The 21,792-nt window shown below is 50.0% G+C and overlaps 1 long non-coding RNA gene across 1 annotated transcript; it reads right to left on the bottom strand.

The window, feature by feature from the left end:
- Positions 1–12,556: 12,556 nt before the first annotated feature.
- LOC132239106 (uncharacterized) lies at positions 12,557–15,985 on the bottom strand. The gene is made up of 4 exons (XR_009453977.1): positions 15,878–15,985; positions 15,487–15,546; positions 13,889–14,061; positions 12,557–13,817 (listed from the first exon to the last, which is right to left on the bottom strand). It is a non-coding gene; the product is annotated as an uncharacterized LOC132239106 (long non-coding RNA).
- Positions 15,986–21,792: the final 5,807 nt, after the last annotated feature.

Genomic DNA, 21,792 nt, shown 5'->3' with positions numbered 1-21,792 from the left:
CAGTGTCCGACGGTCACTTCCACACCAGTTTCATAAATGCCACATTCCATAGCAGGGGGACCTGCGAGGGCAGGTGGGGACACTCACCAGGGCGGGGAGTGGGGTGGAGGTTGGGTGGGAGGGAGTATCAGGATGGCAGGAGGGGCTGGCGGTGCCTCCAACAGTCAGCACAGTCCCTGAGGGACAGCCCAGGGCCGGGAAATTCCTCTGGAACAAGACCCTGGGGGGTGCGGCCCCAGGAGTGGGGGCTGGTGGGAGGGGGGCGGGGAGGCCATCTCTGGGGCAGAAATGTGACAGCACAGGTACTCCCCTGAGCCAAACCGGCCAGGGCCCCCCACTCCCCTGAGCCAAACCGGCCAGGGCCCCCCACTCCCCTGAGCCAAACCGGCCAGGGCCTCCCACTCCCCTGAGCCAAACCGGCCAGGGCCTCCCACTCACGACTAACCAGGCCTGAGGCCGCTTAGCCTCCCAGCTCAGAGGCCATGGCGAGCGCTCAGGGTGGTATCCCTGAATGTGGTGGGGGCAGCACCTGGGAACCCCAAGAGACGCAGCCCAGCCTCCAGGCCCCTCTGCCCTGGGCCCCCACCTGAGCTCACGCCCCACGCCCCACGCCCCACGCCCCACACCCCACACCCTCTCCCACTCGCACTCTCCAATGGGGCGACCCCAGGCTCCTGCCATGCACCCCGCATTCCAGCGGAGCCGCCATCACCCTGGGCCATGGCCCCGGCGACCACACAGGGGCCTCACTGCCCACTCACAACTGTGATGAAGCGGGAGTTTTGGACTGGGCAGACTGGTTCCCGGGCTCTCTCCGTGGGAATCAAAGAATGAATCCACGGAAGGAAGGTGGTAGGGCAAAGATGGAGATTTACTGAAGAACAAGTGCAGACTCCACGTGGGGAGGGGAAAGGGTCCCACTGAGCTCCTTTTCCCTGCGGCCTATAAAGGCTGCAGATCCTGGTGCCTTGATGTCCCCCCCGATCTGTCAATATTTGCCGGGAGCCGGTCCATCCTTGCCGTTTCAAGGGACCTGGCATATATGGCATACTGTTCTTAATATGTTTGCTCACCTTCTTGGCACTATGTGTTTTAACCAAGGTCACCTCTCCAAGAAAGGTTGTTTCCCCAGGTAGGGATTTTCCCCTGAAGTTAGGGAGGGAATAAAACCCCTTAACTAAGTGCCAGGTGGGTAATTAATCACTTTAATTACAAACAATCATGCTTAAGCTATATAATCTTTACTCCCTGGAATGGAGAAAAGCCCTAACCTTTGGAATAGAGATTGATAGGATTGGAATCAACTAGTATAAATACAGATGTAACAAGACAACAGGACACAGAACCTAGACACAGAACCTACACAGAACCTAGAGACAGAAGAACTTCACTGGAAAGAACATGGCAAAAGATCCTGGACAGAAACTGGAGACAGAACCTTGAGACAGAACCTAGCGAGAGAACATGGCAAAAGATCCTGGACAGAAACTGGCCACAGAACCTAGAGACAGAACCTGGCTACAGAACCTGGATAGAACATGGCAAGAGAACCTGACTAGAAGCTGGTGACTGAACCTGGCAACAGAACCTGGACAGAACCTGGCGACCGAACCTGGCAGAAGAACCTGGCTACAGAACCTGGCAATAGAACCAGGCAAGAGAACCCAACCATGCTGATCAACTGAAGGCTGCCTCCGAGTCTTTCCCTCTTCGCCGACTCCGTCCACACCTTTGGGGACCCCTGGACCTGCTGGGGTTGGACCCCGGCAAATATTCCCTTGGACTGGTTACTATAGCAACTCCTGGGCTCAATGGTCCAACCTCACAGGGGACACGAGAGGTCCTCCCCCTCCTTATTGTTTTCCTACTCCCTCTGGGCTTTCTTCTCCTCCTTCTGGATGCAGGGTTCCTTCCCTTTATTTTGTAAATATAGACCTTCCGCTGTTCCAGCTCCTCATTCTATGGAGATGCACCTGTTGCAGCTTTTCAGCTCCCCATTCTATGGAAATACACCTTCTGCTGCTCTGCAGCCCTGTGCTTCCTCCATGGTCCCCTTCATTTCTAAACTTTCCTAAACCTGTCCTATTTCACCCCTAAAAATTCCTGTTTCAGTGACACCTTCAGACCTGCCACTGCCCACACTCCAGTGTCACACTCCACATTCCCCGCTGCTCACACACCGCTGTGACACCCAGGCTCCCCTGGCCACACTGCTCGGTCACAACTGCGGAGCTAGCAAAGACCACAATCCAAACTGCCACCCGAGAGGTCCGACTGGACACGATCCTGTATGACATTCTAGGCTCCCCAATAACAAGCACCGCAGAGCCACCCCAGATCCCGCAGGTCGCACCACACTGCCAGTGAGGAGGAAACTGGTCTTAAGGCATGTCAGGAACAATGGACTTCCCTGGGGGAGGGGGGCCATTATCACTGGCGCCAGGACAGATCATCAACACCGGGGTCTTCCTGCAGGGCCATGGGGGGGCATATTTGCAGAACAAAGACCCCGAAGATTATAAAAAGTGAAGCCTTTCACATGCTACTTCACTCTGATCTGGAAATTATTTCCCAGAGTCGCCGGTGTAATTAAAACAGTGCCTTTCAAAAAAAAATAATAAAAATAAAACAGTGCCTTTCCACTTCTTCAAAGCGTCGCTTGGTTTTCTGGGGTCTTCTGCAGCACCAGCGCTGCTTCCCAGCCACATGTGCCGGGTTCCCACTGCGCACACGCATCTGTGCGGCGAGCAGCTTTTCTTTCTTGTTCTAAAGATATTTCTTTTCTTTATTTTTTTAAATTGATTTCAGAGAGGGAGGGAGAGAGAGAAGCATCAATGATGTGAGAGAATCATTGATCAGCTGCCTCCTGCACCCCCCCCCCCCCACTGGGGACCAAGCCCTCAACCCGGGCATGTGCCCTTGACCGGAGTCAAATTTGGGACCCTTCAGTCCATAGGCTGATGCTCTATCCACTGAGCCAAACCGGCCATGGCAACGAGCAGACTTTCAATCCCTCTATTCCAGTGGGTCACCTCAGAAACCCCCAGCCCAGTCCACTTGGCCCCCTCGGCCACGTGCTGCTCTCACACTGCTGTGGCCCAAGATGACGCCTCCTGCGCACACACTCATAGGCCACCCCAGGCTCTCAATGTCCTCAGCCGCCCCGAGACCTTCACGTCTCCCCCTGCTGATATGGTATTCTGAACCCCACATCCCAATACTCACGTGGCAGCGCGACACCCCACGCCCCCGAATGCCCACATCCACTGTCGCTGCCTGAACGGCCTGCTGCCCAGGATCAAACTGGGTGCCAGGGACTGAAAGGCCAGCACTGTGGTGGGACCCTCCAGAGCTGGGATGCTCTCACTCCACTGCTCGCTGCCCCAGGGAGCACCTCCACCAGGTCCCACCTCCACCAGGACGCCCGGCCTTTCCACTGCCCACAGTCCTCTTGGCCTCTCCCCGCAGCTGCCACTGCACATCTCAGTGTGACAGGCCTGTCTCCTGGGACGTACACAGCGCTGACACCCGAGCCTTCACTGGCCTCACTCCATGTGGAAAGTCCCGGCCCGCACGAGTGACAACTGTTTGTGAACCCCTTCGTTCCCGCTGCCCCTTCTTACTATGCTTCCTCCCGCCCCCACAACCACAAGGCACCCTGAGATCCCAGGTCTTCATGCTCCACAGTGACAGCTCCGCTTCCACAGGCCTCATCCCCGTGAAAACTCCAGCTTCCTCACCTGCACCCACCTTGTGACACCTTCACAGCCTCCACTGACAACACATGACTGACACTGCACGTCTCCCACTGCCCACCCTCCAGTGTGCCACCCCGCACCTCCGCCGGCAGCAGCAGCGCCTGGGACACCTGGGCTGCGGCAGGCCACACTCCACAGGGACACCAGCCCCGCCACCAGCCTCACGCTACTGTGACCTGCAGCTGCTCACTGTCCAGGAGCCCCACTGACCCCCAGGGCGCACGCCGCCACACCCCTGAGACACTTCCAGGGCTCCCCCTGCTGACCTCTGCTGTTCCACCACGGTCCCCTGGGCGGGACCCTTTCTGTGCTGTCCACCCTCACCTGGGGCATTACTGTTGTTGCTTTTCAGAGACCATGGAAGGGGGAGGACGGGAGGGGGAGGGAGGCCGTGAGAGACAAACATCGATGCGAGAGGGACATCAACTGTTCGCCCGAGGTTCACGGCCCGACGCAGGTGGGGTGCAAACCTACAACCCAGGTGCATGCCCTGGACGTGGAATGGAACTCAGGACGCTTTGGTCTCGGGCTGACACAGTAACCACTGAGCCACACCACCCATGGCCAGGATTTATTTTTGGACCCATGAACTTTAACTTCCAATATTTACTGTGACTCTCCCAGTACACCTGCAGCTCACTCTATCATTTAACCTGAGGGCTGTCACTGCCCAGGCTCCATGGGACACATTGGGTCCCCACGGCACACATCGCACGGTGAGTCTGCACACTTCACACCGGGATGCCCCAGATGTCACACTGCACACACATCTGGGACACGTTCAGCACTTACCCAGCACACACTCCGCTGTGACGCTGCAGGAATCCACTGCCTCCACTCCTACATGTCACACAGGGTGGCACTCGCCCAACTCATGTTGACACTGCGCTGACCCCACTCTGTACACTGCACTGTGACATGTGAGGACTCCCGCTCCCCACATGGCCCCGGGACTCCCACTCCTCCCCATGCCCACGCTCCACTCTCACACCAAAGGTTCCAACTGCCCACTCCTACAGGACAACAAACGGCTCCCAGGCACAAAACTCCATGCTGACGCTCCAGAGACCACGATGCCCACGGCCCACAGTGACACCCTCAGGCTCTCGCTGCCCACATTCCCCTGTGGCACCCGAGGTATCTCACTGCCAGCACACACGGTGCCACCCCAGGGATACACTGCCGCCTTCCACACTGCTACGCACAGTGCCCCTGCCAACACAGCACCGTGACACCCACGGTCTCCCGCTGACCACCTGCTCTGTCACAACTCAGCTCCCACGGCCACAACCTTCTGTGAAACCCTGGGCCCAGTGCCCGCAGTCACGGCTGACATTCTAGGGCTCCGCCTCCCACACACCATTCTCAGCATGTCTCCCAGTGCTTTAGCGCCACTTTCAATCTGATGGGATTTCAATATCCACTGTCCACTGTCCCACCACAGGGTCCCACACACAGACACGCTTGGGAGACATTCTGGGCTCACACTGCCAACACTCTAGAGCAGCGGTTCTCAACCTGTGGGTTGCGACCCCTTGGGGTCGAATGACCCTTTCACAGGGGTCGCCTAAATACATCCTGCATATCAGATATTTAAATTATGATTCATAACAGTAGCAAAATTACAGTTATGAAGTAGCAACAAAAATAATTTTATGGTTGGGGTCACCACAACATGAGGAACTGTATGCTAAGCGAAATAAGCCAGAGAAAGGTAAATATCACATGATCGCACTCATATGTGGGATATAATGATCAACATAAACTGATGAACAAAAATAGATCGAGAGACAAATGGCAGGGGAGGTGGGGTGTGTGGTTAGAGATCAACCAAAGGACTTGTATGCATGCATATTAGCATAACCCATGGGTACAGACACTGGGGTGGTGGCGGCTTGCCCTCAGGGGTGGGAATGGGGCAGATTAATTGGGGGGAAAGGATACATATGTAAAACTTTAGACAATTAAAAATATAACAATACAAAAATAAAAATATATATATATTAAGAAAAAGAAACTAAAAAAACCCAATCCCATTTACCATCGCAAGAAAAAAATTAAGATACTTTGGAATAAATTTAACCAAGGAGGTAAAAAACCTATACTCTGAAAACTCCAGAACATTGAAAAAATAGAAGAAGATTTAAACAACTGAAAGAATATACCATGTTCATGGATTGGTAGAGTCAACATCATTAATATGTCCATACTACCTAAAGCAACCTATAGATTAAATGCAATCCCTATTAAAATACCAATGGCAAATTTCACAGATCTAGAACAAACACTCTAAAAATATAAACAAAAAAGAACCAAAAAAGACTCCAAATAGCCACAGCAATCTTGAGAAAGAAGAACAAAGTTGGTGGAAACACATTACCAGATATCAAGTTATACTACAAAGACACTCTGCTCAAAACAGCTTGGTACTGGCACAAGAATAGGCATATAGATCAATGGAACAGAACAGAGATGCCAGAAATAGACCCAAGTCATTGTTCTCAATTAATATTTGACCAAGGAGGCAAGAGCATACCATGGAGTAAAGACAGTCTCATTTTGGGAAAACTGGACAAGTTCATGCCAAAAAATGAAACTAGGCCCTCAACTTACACCATACACAGGAATAAACTTAAAATAGATAAAATACCTAAATGTAAGTTGTGAAACTATAAAAAATCTAGAAGAAACGATAGGCAGCGAAATCTCAGACATCTCTCCTATCAATGTTTATGGATACATCCCCTAGGGCAGTGGTCGGCAAACTCATTAGTCAACAGAGCCAAATATCAACAGAACTTCTTCAAAATAGACTCTCCCAGGCCGAAAACTGACTTCTGTGCATGGGCCACGAAGTTTCAATCGCACTGTACGTGCGGTACGCGCCCGCACGTGGTATTTTGTGGAAGAGCCACACTCAAGGGGCCAAAGAGCCACATGTGGCTCGCGGGTCGCAGTTTGCTGACCACGGCCTTGGGGCAAAGAAAACTAAGGAAAACATAAATGGAATTACATAAAAAAAAAAAGGCTGCACAGCAAAAGAAACCATCAACAAAATGAAAAAGGAGCCCACTGCATGGGAGAACATATTTGCCAATAATACATCTGATAAAAGGTCAATTTCCAAAATACATAAGAAACTCATGCAACTTAACATAAGGAAGACAAACAATTCAAGTAAAAAAATGGACAAAGGACCTAAATAGGTACTTCTCCAAAGTGGACATCCAGAAAGCCAAGAGACATGTGAAAAAATGCTCAAAGTCACTGATTATCCGAGTGATGCAAATTAAAATGACAATGAGATATCAACTTACACCAGTCAGAATGGCTCCCATCAACCACTCAACAAATGACAAGTGCTGGTGAGGTTGTGGAGGAAAGGGAGCCCCTGCACATTGCCAGTGGGAATGCAGACTGGGGCAGCCACTGAGGAAAACAGTATGGAATATCCTCAAAAAATAAATATGGAGCTGCCATGTGACCCAGTGATTTCACTTCTAGGAATATATCCTAAGACCCCAAACACCAATAGGAAAGGATGTATGCACCCCTATGTTCACAGCAGCACAATTTACGATAGCTACAATCTGGAAACAGCCCACGTGCCCATCAGTAGATAAGTGGATAAAAAAGCTGTGGTACATGTATACCAGGGAATACGATGCAGTAGTACAAAGAAGAATCTCTTACCCTTTGAGACAGCATGGAGGGACCTGGAGAGTATCATGCTAAGTGAAAGAAGCCAGTCAGAGAAAGACAAGTATCACATAGTCGTACTCAAATGAGGAATCTCAGTAACAAAATAAACTGATGAATGGAGTAGATCCAGAGACATGGAAGCCTGGAACACAGTGCAGAATCTCAGAGGGAAGGCAGGGGAGGGTGGGTGGGGGGATGTAGTAAACCAAAGACCTTGTATGCACCTATGGACACAGACAATAGGGTGGTGAAGGCCTGGGGCAGGGGGGCAGGGAAAAAACAAAAAATAAAAAAGCTGACACCTGTAATACTTCCAACAATAAAGATAAATTACAAAAACAATACACAAATTCTTATTCCAGACTCCCACCAAGAAGGGCAATTTCGAAATACTAGGCTACAGCATCACTAGATGAAGGAGTGAGGGCTGCCGTGGCAACCCAATGGGTTTCCTGGTTCTAATTTCCATGTCAGTGTTGAAGAGACAGATGACCTGAAAAACCTGAGTGGCCCCAAGCACCGGATGTGGATATGCTGTGTTTTGTCACTTCAGATGGCCTACTTAATTCATATCCAAGACTCCAGATTCAGCTCGAAGACATTCAGAACATGTCATTTTTTTTTTTCCTCAATGGCTCAAAGTCAGTGTGAGACAAAGTATAAATATTCCAGGTAGAGTTTTAACCTATATTGGAGGAAACTGGAATAATTAAGAATTTTTCACGGGCCGAACCGTTTTGGCTCAGTGGATAGAGCGTCGGCCTGCGGACTCAAGGGTCCCGGGTTCGATTCCGGTCAAGGGCATGTGCCTTGGTTGCGGGCGCATCCCCAGTGGGGGGTGTGCCGGAGGCAGCTGATCGATGTTTCTGTCTCATCGATGTTTCTAACTCTCTATCCCTCTCCCTTCTTCTCTGTAAAAATCAATAAAATATATTTAAAAAAAAAAAAAAAAAGAATTTTTCACGGACTGGAAAAATGTGCAAGAGGAAACGTAAGAGTAATAATGGCACTTACCTACATTGTGGCTGCTGCCAAATTGATTAAACTCAGATGGACACTAAAGGTCAGGGTCAAAGTGATCCATTTTATACTCCTGTATGAAATACAGAAGTTCTGTATTTTATAAAAGCAGAATTGCATGGAATAAGTGTGGAAATGATTATTGGTGGTGGGAAAAGTTCAAAGAAACATACATTTGGAGAAGGAATTCATTAATTTGGGACCACCAGACAGATTGTGCATGCATTTCTTCAGCTTGGTATATTACCTGAGGCTATGGATACTTATTGGGATGGTTGGCTGAAAAATGCAGTCAATGATGGACCAAAAATGTGACATAGCAATGCCTCCTCTCTCGGTTTTCATGTAGAAGAAGTCATTCATAAGGTTAGGGAGGCGGGACCGTTTGAGTGGACGGGTCATAGGAGTCCTATTCCGCACTCGGTGGATGTCCACATGGTGTAACTTGCACCAACACATGGAGAAATCTACTGAGGAGGGAACAGCGAGTGCTGTGTGCTGCACGATGGGCAGTTCACATCATCACTCATTTTGCTTGAAAGACAAATGACCAGATATGCAAGTCTGTACTGATTATTCGTGGCTCTGGGCGATATTTACCACAATAGCGAGGGACATAAAAGAAACATGAATGGAAGATTCTTCACACTGAAATTTGGGCAGAGGTATGTGCACAGTTATCACTCCATGGGCAAAAATATACAAAGATATTTGTGTCTCTTATGCTGTTTTTCACAGTGTAGCTTTAACGTGGGGAATTTAATTATAGTGTAAGAAAAGATTACACTGTCATATTGTCTGTCTTTGAAAATTAAAAATAACAAACAATCTGCAACATACAGATGAAATCATGGTGGTTACCATGTTACAGAAAAGCCGGAATAAATGAAGCGATGCTCGGAGAGTGTAGAGTCACACTGTATTCCCCGGTGGCTCAGAGAAAATGAATTCAAACTCTAAGCAGCGCTACAAGCAGAACTGCCCTTTTTAATGAAGAGCCGGCCCTATGTGTGCTTAGTGGTTATCTCACTGGCGGCCTTGAAAACAACACAGTTCTTTCCGATTAAAAAATGCACCTGGCATGGCACTGAGTATGGGCGTAGCTAGTCTCTGGCCTACAAGGTCAGACAGCTAAGTTTACCTTCCTCATCATTCAAGCAGGCCAAAGCATGCTAGAAAGCAAAGTTATTTTTTTAGAATAAGAGGCCGTCTAAAGAAGAGCAGAGAATTCCACACAGTTTTCCAAAATAGGGGTTAGCCTTCTCAACCGAAGGGGAAAAGCTTGATATACGTCTCCCCAGCGGGACCTCAGCTGGTAATTCCAGGTGAATGTTCTCTACTTAGTGGTGTTTCGGTCTGGCCCCGAGACAAGGTATGTGACAAGTCTGCGCACTAGGCCGCCAGTTTCCCGAGGGGGGAAGAGCTCGGCCTCAGCTTCCCCGGCTCCTTCTCCATCTGCTGTCACTCAGAGGAAGTCTCCAGGCCTTTCCTCACACTGGGTTCCTCAGGGTTCCTCTACTGATTGTGGGAGCTTGGTCCCCTGCTCATCACTCCTACTGCTTCCCACACCCACGGCTCGTCTACCACACCGTCATTTGTGTCCTGGGCATTTCCGCCATTCTTATCGCAGAGTGGGACCGGTGACACACTTTTCAGAAGATTGTCAGCCAGCCTTGTCTTTCTGAGCCTGGACCTGCTGACAGCAGGAAGCACAGTCACTAGCTTCGAGGGAGCTGGCTAGTCATGGCATTGCAACCAAGCTTCAGGTACCTTGAGCTTTCATTTTATTTCTTGGCAGAGTAATGTAAGAGTAGAGTTGGGAAAGGAGAACGTTGTTTAATATTTCATTCTAAGCTTTAAAAAAAATCTGCTACCATTGCTATTGGTTCTGGAGCAATGACTGTAATGAAAATAAACGGAAGTATAGAGCCCTGACTGGTTTGGCTCAGCACGTCGGCCTGCGGACTCAAGGGTCCCAGGTTCAATTCCGGTCAAGGGCATGTGCCTTGGTTGCGGGCACAACCCCAGTGGGGAGTGTGCAGGGGGCAGCTGACGATGTTTCTCTCTCATCGATGTTTCTAACTCTCTATCCCTTTCCCTTCCTCTCTGTAAAAAATCAAAAAAAAATATATATAAAGGGAGTATAGAGACCATTAGTGTGCTAGGGGCTGGGACCTGGCAGAGAAGAATTACTGAGTGGGCTGAGGGGCAAGGACCATGGCAGAGAAAAATTACTACTTATCTTAGAAAAACAATGTGTCATGATTAGACCCAGCCAGGTGAGACCCTGATTTTCCCCCATTGGTACTTGTACACTTTATATGAACTTTTTACCTTGCCAGTACCAGGAACGGCTAATGAACCGCTTTGCAGTTTTTTTGTTTTGTTTTTTAAACGCTTTGTAGTTTTTGCAGATAAAAAGCTTTGCTGTACCCTCGGTCGCTGCTGCAGTACGAGGCTCCCTACAGGTGGGGCGTGCTGTAGGCAGCTTAATAAAGGCTCTTAAATTTAAATTCTGAGTCGGTGGTCTATCTCATTGATTGAACCCATAACATTAGCGCTAAAACAAGAAAGCCTGTGACTATTCAATGTGCAGCATGACATCATTAAAGACTGATGCTGGCCTTGCAGTCTAGCCTCACCTTGGATCCTCTGAGTCAAGGCTCAGATCCTTGGAGAACTGAGTCTTGTCCAAAGAGTGGAGCCTCGCCCTGAAGAGCTCAGCCTCTCCTTGTGAGAGTATGAGTGAAGTTCAAAGGATTGGCAGACAAGGCCCTGGGACCCTCGCTCAGAGAGTCAGAGCGAGGCACAGGACCGCCTGGGAACACAGCACGGCCTATCTCTCAGGGTGTCAGAGCAAGGCCCAAGCCCGAGGCAGCCTTAGCCCTGGGCCTCTCTCTTGGAGAGTTTGAGTGAAGCCAGATGCAATCCTAGAAGCCAAGCTCCATAGAGATCCTGGCTCCCCAGAGAACTAGGGAGGAGCCATTTCCACTCTCTGATTGAGGTCCATCTGGGCATCACGGTGGCTTCCATCCCCTCTTTAGACCCAAGCAGCACTAGCTAAGACAAGCAAATATTCATGGCTTGGGGCTGTAATTGCCCTGAAGATAGACTCTAATTGGTCACAAAGAGTTATCTCAGGTGCAAAGAATGCTTAACCATGGGCTACCAAGTTACCATCCTACCTGAGCTGCACATAATGACCTGCATGTGATGTCCACCACGGGGTCATAAAGAGGTCATGCACAGGAAGACAACATCAACTTAAAGTAGCCCATAGAAGAGTGAGCCTGGGAGGATCAGAGCAGTTCCATAGAGGTGGTCCAAATTCCCACCAGCCCCACTGCCAGCAATGACTCCCTCTCTCAGCCTAGCCCTGTGGCCTCATGGAAGGCTCCCTATGACCTTTTGGCAGAGGAAGGAACGTCGAGCCCTGGGTACCAATGATTTTGCAGGAATTGGATGACCCACCAGAAAGTGCGCTGTTGCAGCGTCGCCGACCCTCTCTGGACATTCGTGAAGGATTGTGGGTAGTAAAACCTTCACAATGGGCGGATTTGGGGCTACGCATCTCCACCTTCACTTTGCTGGAATGACAGATGACCAGATGTGTAAGGAGATACCGACTCATGGTGCGGGCCATTATCTTGCAGTAACAGGCAGGGACATGAAAGAAACATGACTGGAAGATCCTTCACAATGGCACTGGGCATAAGTTTGTCAGACAGTCTCACTCAATTTGCAGAAATATACAGGGATATTTGTGTCTCATATACTGATCCTCACAGCGAATTCTGGGTGCGGATTTCATTAATCAAGAAGATAAAGTGGCACATTCTATTTTGTCCTCATCTATGGAATATAAAACTACGCACAAAAGAAACAAATGAACAAAATCTCCTCTATGCAGACAAAATCATGGTGGTGACAAGAAAAGGAAAAGGAAAAGGAAAGGGTAAGGACGGCCTTGAAGAAGACAGAGGAGACCACACTTTCCTGGTGGGCACATAACGCAGTGTGCTATATTGTACTATAAACCTGCACAACTGAAATTTATATAATGTTATTAAACATGTTCCCCCCCCCCCGAAATTGTAAAATATTTAAAGCAACTCTCTTAGTCCCACGTGTGCCCAAGAGAAGAGGCACCTCTTTTGGGTTTTGAATAATATACATATATTCTGGCTGCTGACACTGTTCAACAAGGGTCAGGTGAGTCAGCTGTTGAGACTGGGCAGTAGAAGGTGTGATGTAGGGCATCAGCCATCAGCCAATTATGGACGAATCATGTCTGAGAAAAGAAAGAGAATCAATGGCTAATGATTACAAAACCGAGTTCTGAATCCAAACTCCTGCCAAGCAAGGCAATCTCTAGGTCCTGGGCTCCAGCATCGGCAGGTGGGGAGCGAGGAGCACGGTGGCTCCAACGGGTTTGCTGCATCTAGTGCCCATGTCTGTGTGACAACACGGACATTCTGAAAAAATTCTGCGTGGTCCCCTGCAGCAGACATGGACTTGCTCTTTATCATCACTGAAGCTGGCCTACTTAGTTTATATCCAAGACTCCAGATCCAATGGAAGGGATTAAGGACATGAATAGATTATACTTTTTCAAAGGTTCAGCCGAAGGTGAGAAAATTGGAAAGATTCCTAGTGGAGTTGTATGGACGGAACCTAGAATAATTCCTGATTTGTCACAGACTTGGAAAATGTGCCCTCCCCCTCCCCCCCCAAAAAAAGGAAACACACTAGGTGTGATGGCAGCAGCGAGCTCTCGGGCAGCCGTTGCCAGCTGAACCTAAATGCGAAGGACAACATGTGACCCTGAGGAAGTGTCCTGCTCCTTGGGAGAACTACATGAGTGCAGTGACTCACACAAGCAGAAAAGCATGGAACATGTGTGTAAGTAATTCATATTGGAGAAGAATGTTCAAAGAAACATAGATTGGGATGAGAGGGAACGTATTAATTTGGGCCAGCCAGACAGAGACTCTGCATTCAGATCTGCAGAGTGGGTGACTAGAAAAGGCTCTAAAAGTTTACTGGGATGATTGACTGTCAAATGCATCCAGTGACGGCCTGATAAATGTGACATGCAAGTGCCCACTGTCTCTTGTTTTAATAAAGAAGAAGCAGTTCAAAAGTTCACGAGGCAGAAGTGTTAGAGTGGATTGGTCATGTGAGGCCTCGCCCACACTCTGTGCATGCCCAGCTGGCGAACCTCCCACCAGGACACTGAGGAACAGAGGGGAGAGTGGGAACAGCACATCTCAAGAGCCAGGTGAGTCTCTTCTCTGAAGGCCAGATGCTGGAGGCTGAGCCTCTCCATGGGAAAACCTGCAAAGAACGGAGTCAGTGGGTACCCAGGAGGCAGCGGGCCCTGTGTCTTTCAATACTTTCAAACTCACAGTAGACCTGATCACAGTAAAACACTGCAAGTCAAAGCAGCTTCAAGGAGGCAGACCGGAACCCACCGGTGCTGGCTAGTGAGTCATGTGCCCGGAACTGTGGGCAGCAAGCACAGTGCTTTCTTCCCCGATCCACTTGGGCAGAAGTCCCGGTGAAGTAGAAAGTGTTGTCACTGGAATCACAAAGTATGCAGTCAGCCCATTAAGCAGTCCCTGACATGAGCAAGTTTAAACTTAAAAAAAATTAAGGCCAGAACCTCTTGTGAAAAGACCAACAGACAAGAAAACGTGTATATTGTTCACTTTAATTCAGGCATTTCCCCAGTGGAATGATGGCATTATTTGTTTTGTTTTGTTTTGTAAAACAGGATAAGTGACTATTTGCAAGAAAGAAACAACCAGATAATTCAGTGATGACATGGTTCTAAACTGAAATTGTTCTCAGAAAAAAAAAAAATTTTCTCTGGCCCTGCACTAAGACTAGGAGCTTTTGAGGCTCACAAGACTGATGAGTTTTAGCTCAGGCCCATTTTGAAGTAGGTCCACATTTGTTCAGACCCATCCGTAGTTGGCCTGATTCTGGAATGCATAACGGAAATAGACAAAGCAGCAGAATGAGCCCTCGCACCCAGAGCTGATGAGTGAGGGCTACTGTAGTGGGGAAGGGTAGCCGGAAGCTATTGGAACTGCCTGGAGCTAGGTAAGTGGTCAATGGAAAGCTGTGCCACGGGCCTGGATGAACAGGAGAGGTTTGTGCCACCGGGAAAGTTTTGAAAGACACAGGAAGTGCCGACAGCAGCACATCCTCATTAACCTTTTGATTTCGCTTGGGCAAAAGGAGGGGGGAAAAGGTCGAGGAGAAGGAAGAAGAAGAGTGGGAATGGGAGGAGCAAGTGGAGGAGGAAGAATAGAAGGAGCATGAGGAGGACCAGGAGGGAGAGGAGGAGGAGACAGAGAAGGAGGAGAAAAACAAATAGAAGAAACGACCTAGAAAATGGCTGTTCAGTCACCCAGACTATAGCCACAGGGGCCCTTCTGCTGCTGCTGGACCCGTGGGTTTACTTTGCTTGAGTGACTTAAAGGCCACCTCACCTGGTGCCCATACGCACCGACAGTGCCTCCCCTTGTGCTTCACGGCTCAATCTAAGCTGCCTTCCCTCCGCTCCAAGGCCGGCATATCCCCTCCTTATCTCACTTCTGGGTGATCAGCTCCGCAGCTGCATGCCCGTCGCAGGGTCCCGACTGCCTTTTCCATCCACAGGATGTACTCCTGTCGGTCCGTTACATAGATGACGCGAGCTCACTGGACCTGGTGAGTGCGACCCGTCCTACTCTAGACTTGATACACTCTTAGAGTCAGAAGTTGAGAACAAATCTGACTAGAATTCAGAATTCCTCTCAGTGAAATGGTTTTGTGTCTAGTGCATTGAGCAGGAGAAGTTACTGTTTTGAGGTAAATAATAATGGCTGCCATCCAGCCCCCCCCCGCCCCCCCGACAAAGGTGGAGGCACAGCGCCCAGTGGCCTCTGGATGTCAGAGGCAGTAGATCCCTCAGGTCCAGGCCGCTGTGCAAGCTGCTCTGTGACCTGGTCCATACCCTGCAGCAGACGTGACGGTCCTCTGAGCATCCCAGGCAGATAGCGATTCTGGCTGGGGCCTTAGGAAGGCCTGTGGGTGGAAAACAGTATAAATGCTCGAACTTTCACACCAAGGTCTTGATATCATCAGCAAACAACTATTGTCCTTTTGGGGAGCAACTTTTGGCCTTCTTTGAGGCAAATTTGGCAAATAATGTTTTTTCCCCTCAAAATGCACTGAGGTTTGTCTCAAAGGGTTTCTTTGGTTTCGAAGAGGAAACGCCTAGCCATGGGTCTCCGGGTTACCAGGCCACCCAGCTGTCCATTACGACCTGGGTGTGATGGAGCCCATGGAGCCCTCAGGCTGGTGACACACAGAATGACGACAACGTCCATCTAACGAGTTCATACGCGATCTGACCTGGGAGGCCTCAGGAAGCTCAAAGAAGTCAAGTAAGTGCTGGCCGGATTGTCCTCGGTCCCGCTGGCAGCCTGGACTCGTGGGAAACTCCCGGTGACCTGTTGGTAGTGGAAGAAACCTGTGGCCTGGCTGAGCCATAAGCCAGCGTCCTCTCGATGACCCAGCAGAGAGCGAGCAGCTGCAGCCCACAGAGCCCTGCAGACGTCCCTGAAGGGCAGGGCCGGGTAACCGTCCCAGGGCCAGCGTTCCCTGCAGGTCACCTCACTCACTCTGCTGAGGACACCTGAGCTGAGAGGCAAGTTCACGCTGACTTACGGTTCTGGCCGCAATGCCCTGCTGTGGAGCTGGCAGAAGAGAAGCCGGAGAGGGAAATATTCACATTGCAATATGCAGAGGCCTGAGGACAGTTCTCACCAATGGGCACAATCTAAGAGATTTTTGCTTATTTACATGTTTGCTTAGCATCAAAATGGAGGATTTAATTAATCAAAAGGTTATGGCGAGGAGAGAAGATGGTGGTGGAATGGGCAGACCTTCATTGCACCCCCCCCCCCCCCCCAGCCAGGCGGACAATAGAACTCAAGTGTGGGCTCTGCCCCAGTTACCCCCTGCGCCCCGCTGAGCAGGACTTGTATCAAGGACGGCCCGCCCGGGGCTGGTAGGAGGCGGGGCCTGTGGGTTCCCGGAGGGTCGGCTGGCGCCGGGGCGTCTGGAGCCAGTCGCCTGGAGCTGGTGGGAGAGAAAGCCTGTTCCTTGTATTTGCCCCCCAAACACAGGGGGGCTGTTTGTTTGCTTTGTTTTTGTAGCTTTCAGCCCAGGCTCTGACGCGGGGAGGGAGGCTGGTGGGCAGCGTTGCAGGGCGACCTGGAGAAGCAGCGGCCGGGAGTCCTGCGCAGCAGCTCACATCCCCCCACGTGGAAACGGACGGCCTTTCCCCTGAGGAGCCAGCCCCCCAGACGCGCGGCTCAGGAGCCAGGGAAACCCCGCCCGAGGCACCCCGCCCCTCCCGCCCCCCAGGAGCCCTGCCGCCGCACCTGCTGTGGATGTTTTCCGAGGCGACAGCTGCGGAGGCCTCGCCTGGGGGGTGGCACAGTTTCAAGGAGGGTCAGTGACTGGATGGGGGGGCCCGTCCGCACCCCCATCCGGGGAACCACACTGTCCCCCCCGCCCCCCGCCGCCACCGGGAGCTGAGGGAAACCCCAGGCTTCCGGCTGCCCCTGGCACTGCCTGCGAGGCCGCCGCCCTCCCCTCCGAGCGCAGAGTGTCCCGGCCCCTCGCGGAGGCGCCAGCCCGTCCCTGAAGCTGCGCAGCAGCGCCCCCTCCCGGGCACCGGGGTCTGGACGCCGGCTCCGCCTCAAGCCCCGTCAGAAACCGCGTGTCTCCCGCTGTATGGCTTCCAACTATTTTCCTCTCCGTTTGACTTTTCCATTTTCCTACTCCGCTTTTTTCTTTGCCTTTTCTCCTGCTTCCTCGTCTTTACGACTTTTCTTACTCGGGTCTATCTGCTCTTCCTTCTATTTTCCTTAGCGATTTTTTCTTCTTCCTTTATTTTAACCGTTTTTCTTCCCATATTCCTCCAATTCTTTTCTTTTATTCTCTGTATTTCATCTCTGCCCTTCATATTGCTTTTTTTTCACACCGATTTTTTTTTTGTTTTGTTTGTGGGATTTTTTGGTTTTGTTTTTCTTTCTTCTTGTGTTTTTCATTCTTTCCTTTCCTCTATCATTCTTGCTTTCTTTCATCGTCCCTAGATCACTCTTCTCTGGCTCTATCGAAGCAGAACTGTCCTAGGTGAAGTGAACAATGGTGTCACTGGAACCATAAAAACATTCGCTCAGCACATTAACCGACCCCTGGCCGAGCCAGTTTACACACCTTAATTCTTAAAGGGAGGAAAGACCAGAACGTCCTGAGAACAGACCCCCCAACAGACAACAAAAAGTGTGTAGTCTAAAGCTTACTTAATGCTTCCCCAGTGGACTGAGGGCCTTTTTCTTTATTTTTAGCCAGGGCAACTATCTATATGGAAGCAACAATGAACGAGATAATTCAAAGACAATGGATCTGAACAGAAATTAGTCTCAGAAACCAAAATATAACTGTGGCCCTGCACTAAATCTAGGAGTTTTAAGAGTCAGGTGACCAATGAGTTTCAGCTCAGGTCCCTTTTGAAGTAGGGGACATATGTTGGGACCACCCTTGGTTGCCTCTGGTCCCAGGAGGCATAACCGAAATAGACAAAGCAGCAGAATGAGCCCCACACTCATCACTGACGAGTGGGGGCTACTAGGGTGAGAAAGTCAAAGCAGAAGCCCCTAGAGCTGCCTGTAAGAGGATAAGAAGGAAACCAAAAGCCTCCCACATTCCTGGATGAATGGCAGAGATTTGTGCCACGGGAAGGATTTGAATATGCAGGATTGTGTCCATTGGAACACATCCTCACTAACCATTTGATTTGACTTGTGAAAAAGGAGGAGAAACAGGAGGAGGAGGGAATAGGAGAGGGAGAAGTAGAAGAAGGAGAAGAAATAGAAAGACTGGGAACTCTACAACTTCAATTTAAAGTGCTACATACATGATCGAACCCGGGAGGACCAAAGCAGGAAGATAGTCTGTGTCCCAATTTACCTCAGTACCAACTTCTGTACAATGAATCCATCTTTCTGCCTAGACCTGTGGCCTCCTGGAAAGTGTCCTAGGACCTATTGACAGAGGAAGGAAAGCTTTGGCCTGGCTCCCCGATGACTTTGCACGGTATCGAGGGCCAACCAGAGAGGGGCGGCTGCAGCACGACAGCCCACGTCCGGACGTCTGTGAAGGACAGTGGGTAACAAAGCCCTCACGATGGGCAGAGGTGGGGCAGTCGCCTCCTCCCTGACTTTGCGTGGCAACAATGCCCAGCTGTGGAAGGAGATGCTGACTCAGGGCTCTGCCTTGGATTTGCAGCATCAGGCAGAGGCGCTGAGGAAGCCTGACTAGGAGATCCCTCCCAAGCTCTCTGCGCAGACGTTCCTTGGACCTTCTCGCTCAGTGGTCACAAATATTCAAAGACGTTTGCGTCTCATGTAATGCTCACCAGAGTGAAGCCTCAAAGTGGGAGATTTCATTTGTCAAAAGGATAAAGTGGCACGTTCTATATTTTCCCTCGTCAGTGGGATGTGAAAGCACAAACAAAAGAAACAAAGTCTCCTATACACACATGGAATCATGTGTTTACCGCAGGGGAAGCAGGAGGGAGGGCCAGGTGAATAATGGGGGCTCAAATGCAAGAGGGCAGAGGAGACAGACATTGGTGGCGAGCACACAGCTGAGTGTGCTATGTTGTACCATGAATTGTACAAGTGAAGGTTTTCAATGTGATTAACTGATTACCCCCAAAACAGTAATCATGAGATACTTTTTAAGTATTAAATGTTCAAGAAATGGAGACACTTTTCTGTGTTTGAATAATAAGAACATGTATTTGTTTGCCTATCATTTGTTCAGTAAAAACCAGGCGAATAATCTGTGGCAGCTGGGCAGTAGCAATTGTCTGAGAGCATTAACATTCAGACAGTTAGTGAGCAACGGAGTCTTGAAAAGGAAAGGAAGTCAATGGTTAAGTGTTACAAAACTCGGTTTTGATTCCTGGGCCCTGCCAAGCAAGGCAAGAGCTAGACACTGGGCTATAGCGTCCCTGGACGGAGGCGTGAGGACTGCGGTGGGAACCAGCGGGGTTCCTGCATCCAGTTCCCGTCTTTGGTGATGACACGCAATCTGAAACAGCACACACGAACATGCTCCCTCTCATCACTTTATCGCCTGCTGAGCTTATGTCCAGGGCTCCCGATGCTGCCTGAGGAGCTTCAGGGCACCAATGGTTTACCTCTATGCTTCCAGCGAGATGTGGGGAAAATCAGAAAGTCTCCTGAGGGGATGACATAGATGTTCTGAAAAGGCCTGAGTAATCCGCAATAGCCGACAGGGATGGTTCCCTGGTTTATAGCTAGCACACCTCCTTCAGCTTGGAGAGATTCAGGACATGAATAGCTATATCTCACAATGGCTTCAAGCCAGATGCGAGGAAAAACGGGATGGATCATGGGAGGGCTGTAACTGGTATGGGATGAAACTGGGATAATTCAGGGCTTGTCAGAGACTGGAGAAATGTGCAAGAAGAAGCACCAAGAGTAATGAAGGCAGCGACCTCTCCTGTGGCAGCGGCCACCGTGACTAGACTCAAACCCCAGCAGGGAACTGAGGTGAAGGGAAGGTTTGACCTTGAGGTGGGGTGCTACTCTATGGAAGAACTATGTGAGGGCAGGGCACTGAAACTTCCCCAGGCAGAAAAGTATGCAATCTATGTGGAAATAATTAACGGTCGAGGACATGTTCAAAGAAACATAAGTTTGGACATGAGGGAACCTAGTAATTTGGGCCCACAGGAAGAGCCTGCATTTATATCTGCAGTGCGGGTCATTTCACACGGCCCACAAGTTGATTGGGATGGTTGGCAGACAACTGCATCCAAGGATGGCCCTAGGGGGCGGCCTGGAAGTGCCCACTGTCTCTTTTCAGTAAAGAAGCAGTTCAGCAGTGTACGGAGGAGGGACTGTTGGAGTGCATAGATCATTTGAGCCCTATGGCACTGTGGGAGTGCCCACATGGCATACCTTTCACCAATACATTGGGAACTATATTGATGACTGGAAACAGCATATTTGAAGAGCTGCATGAAGACTCTTCTATGAAAACCAGACCTTGGGAACTGCACCCTCTCAATGGGAAAGTCTAAATGTGACGAGGGACATTGAACCCCAGAGGCAGGGGCACTGGGCCCTGTCCAGTCACTGAACTCACGGTGGATCTGATCAGCCTGAAATACATCAAATCCAAGCAGGATCTAGTGAGTCTGTCGGCACTGACGTACAGTGTTGGCTAAAGAGTCATGTGTTCCCAGCGGTGGGGAGAGGGAGCTCACGGCATTGTTGCTCCATCTAGTGAAGCAGCAATGTCCCCGTGAGTCCCAGGGCCCAGCAGCCTAGGCCCTGTGCTCATTTCTCTCAGGTTCTCAGGGATGTCTTGTTGCCTACTACAGGTCAATTTATGAAAGATACACTCAATCTTCACAGAAAAGATTCATTCTAATAGATTCTATTAAATAGAACACAGCTATTTGCTTACACAGAGTCTATGGCTGCTGTCAAACTATGAGAGAGGCTTGGAGTTTCTGCAGAGACCAACAGCCACCGAGTCTGGCTGTTACAGAAACAGCTTGCAGACCTCTGCTCTAGGGTCTTGGACTCCATTTTCTTTAAAAAAAAAAAAAAAAAAGTACATTTTCATTGATTTTAGAAAGGAACGGAAAGGGGGAGATAGAAACATCAATGAAGAGAGAGAATCATGGATCCGCTGTCTCCTGCATGCCCCCTACTGGGGATCGAGCCCACAACCCAGCATGTGACCTTGACCAGAATCAAACCCAGGACCCCTCCATGCACAGGCCGATGCTCTATGAATTGAGCCAAACCAGCTAGGGCTTGGACTCCATTTCTAGTCTTTGCCGAGCTGGTTAAGAGTTTTGGAGGTCAATTTCCCTAAGGACAATCTTTTCCAAGCTAGTTAGGCAATATTGAGACTTTCCAGATAATAGGAACACTGGACCATCTGTAAATGCTTTTATGCTTCTGTGTGAAGTTGGGATACACTCCAATGAAACCAGTCCATGGCCTTTGCTGCTCTCGGCACATGATGGAACTCGGCTGCAGTGGGTGGGCTGCGATGAGTGTGTTCCCTGCAGGCCAGCCTGGGGCTCAGTGTAACTAATTGTTTGTTGCCAATGCGAACACAAACAAAGCCTGGGATGTGTTGATGTGCAGCATGACATCGCCTGGGAGCCCAGCCTGGCCCCAAAGCCACTGAGCTA

The sequence above is a fragment of the Myotis daubentonii genome, chromosome 8, assembly GCF_963259705.1.
Source record: "Myotis daubentonii chromosome 8, mMyoDau2.1, whole genome shotgun sequence".
NCBI classification, from domain to species: domain Eukaryota; kingdom Metazoa; phylum Chordata; class Mammalia; order Chiroptera; family Vespertilionidae; genus Myotis; species Myotis daubentonii.
This window is presented reverse-complemented; position numbering and strand designations above follow the sequence as displayed.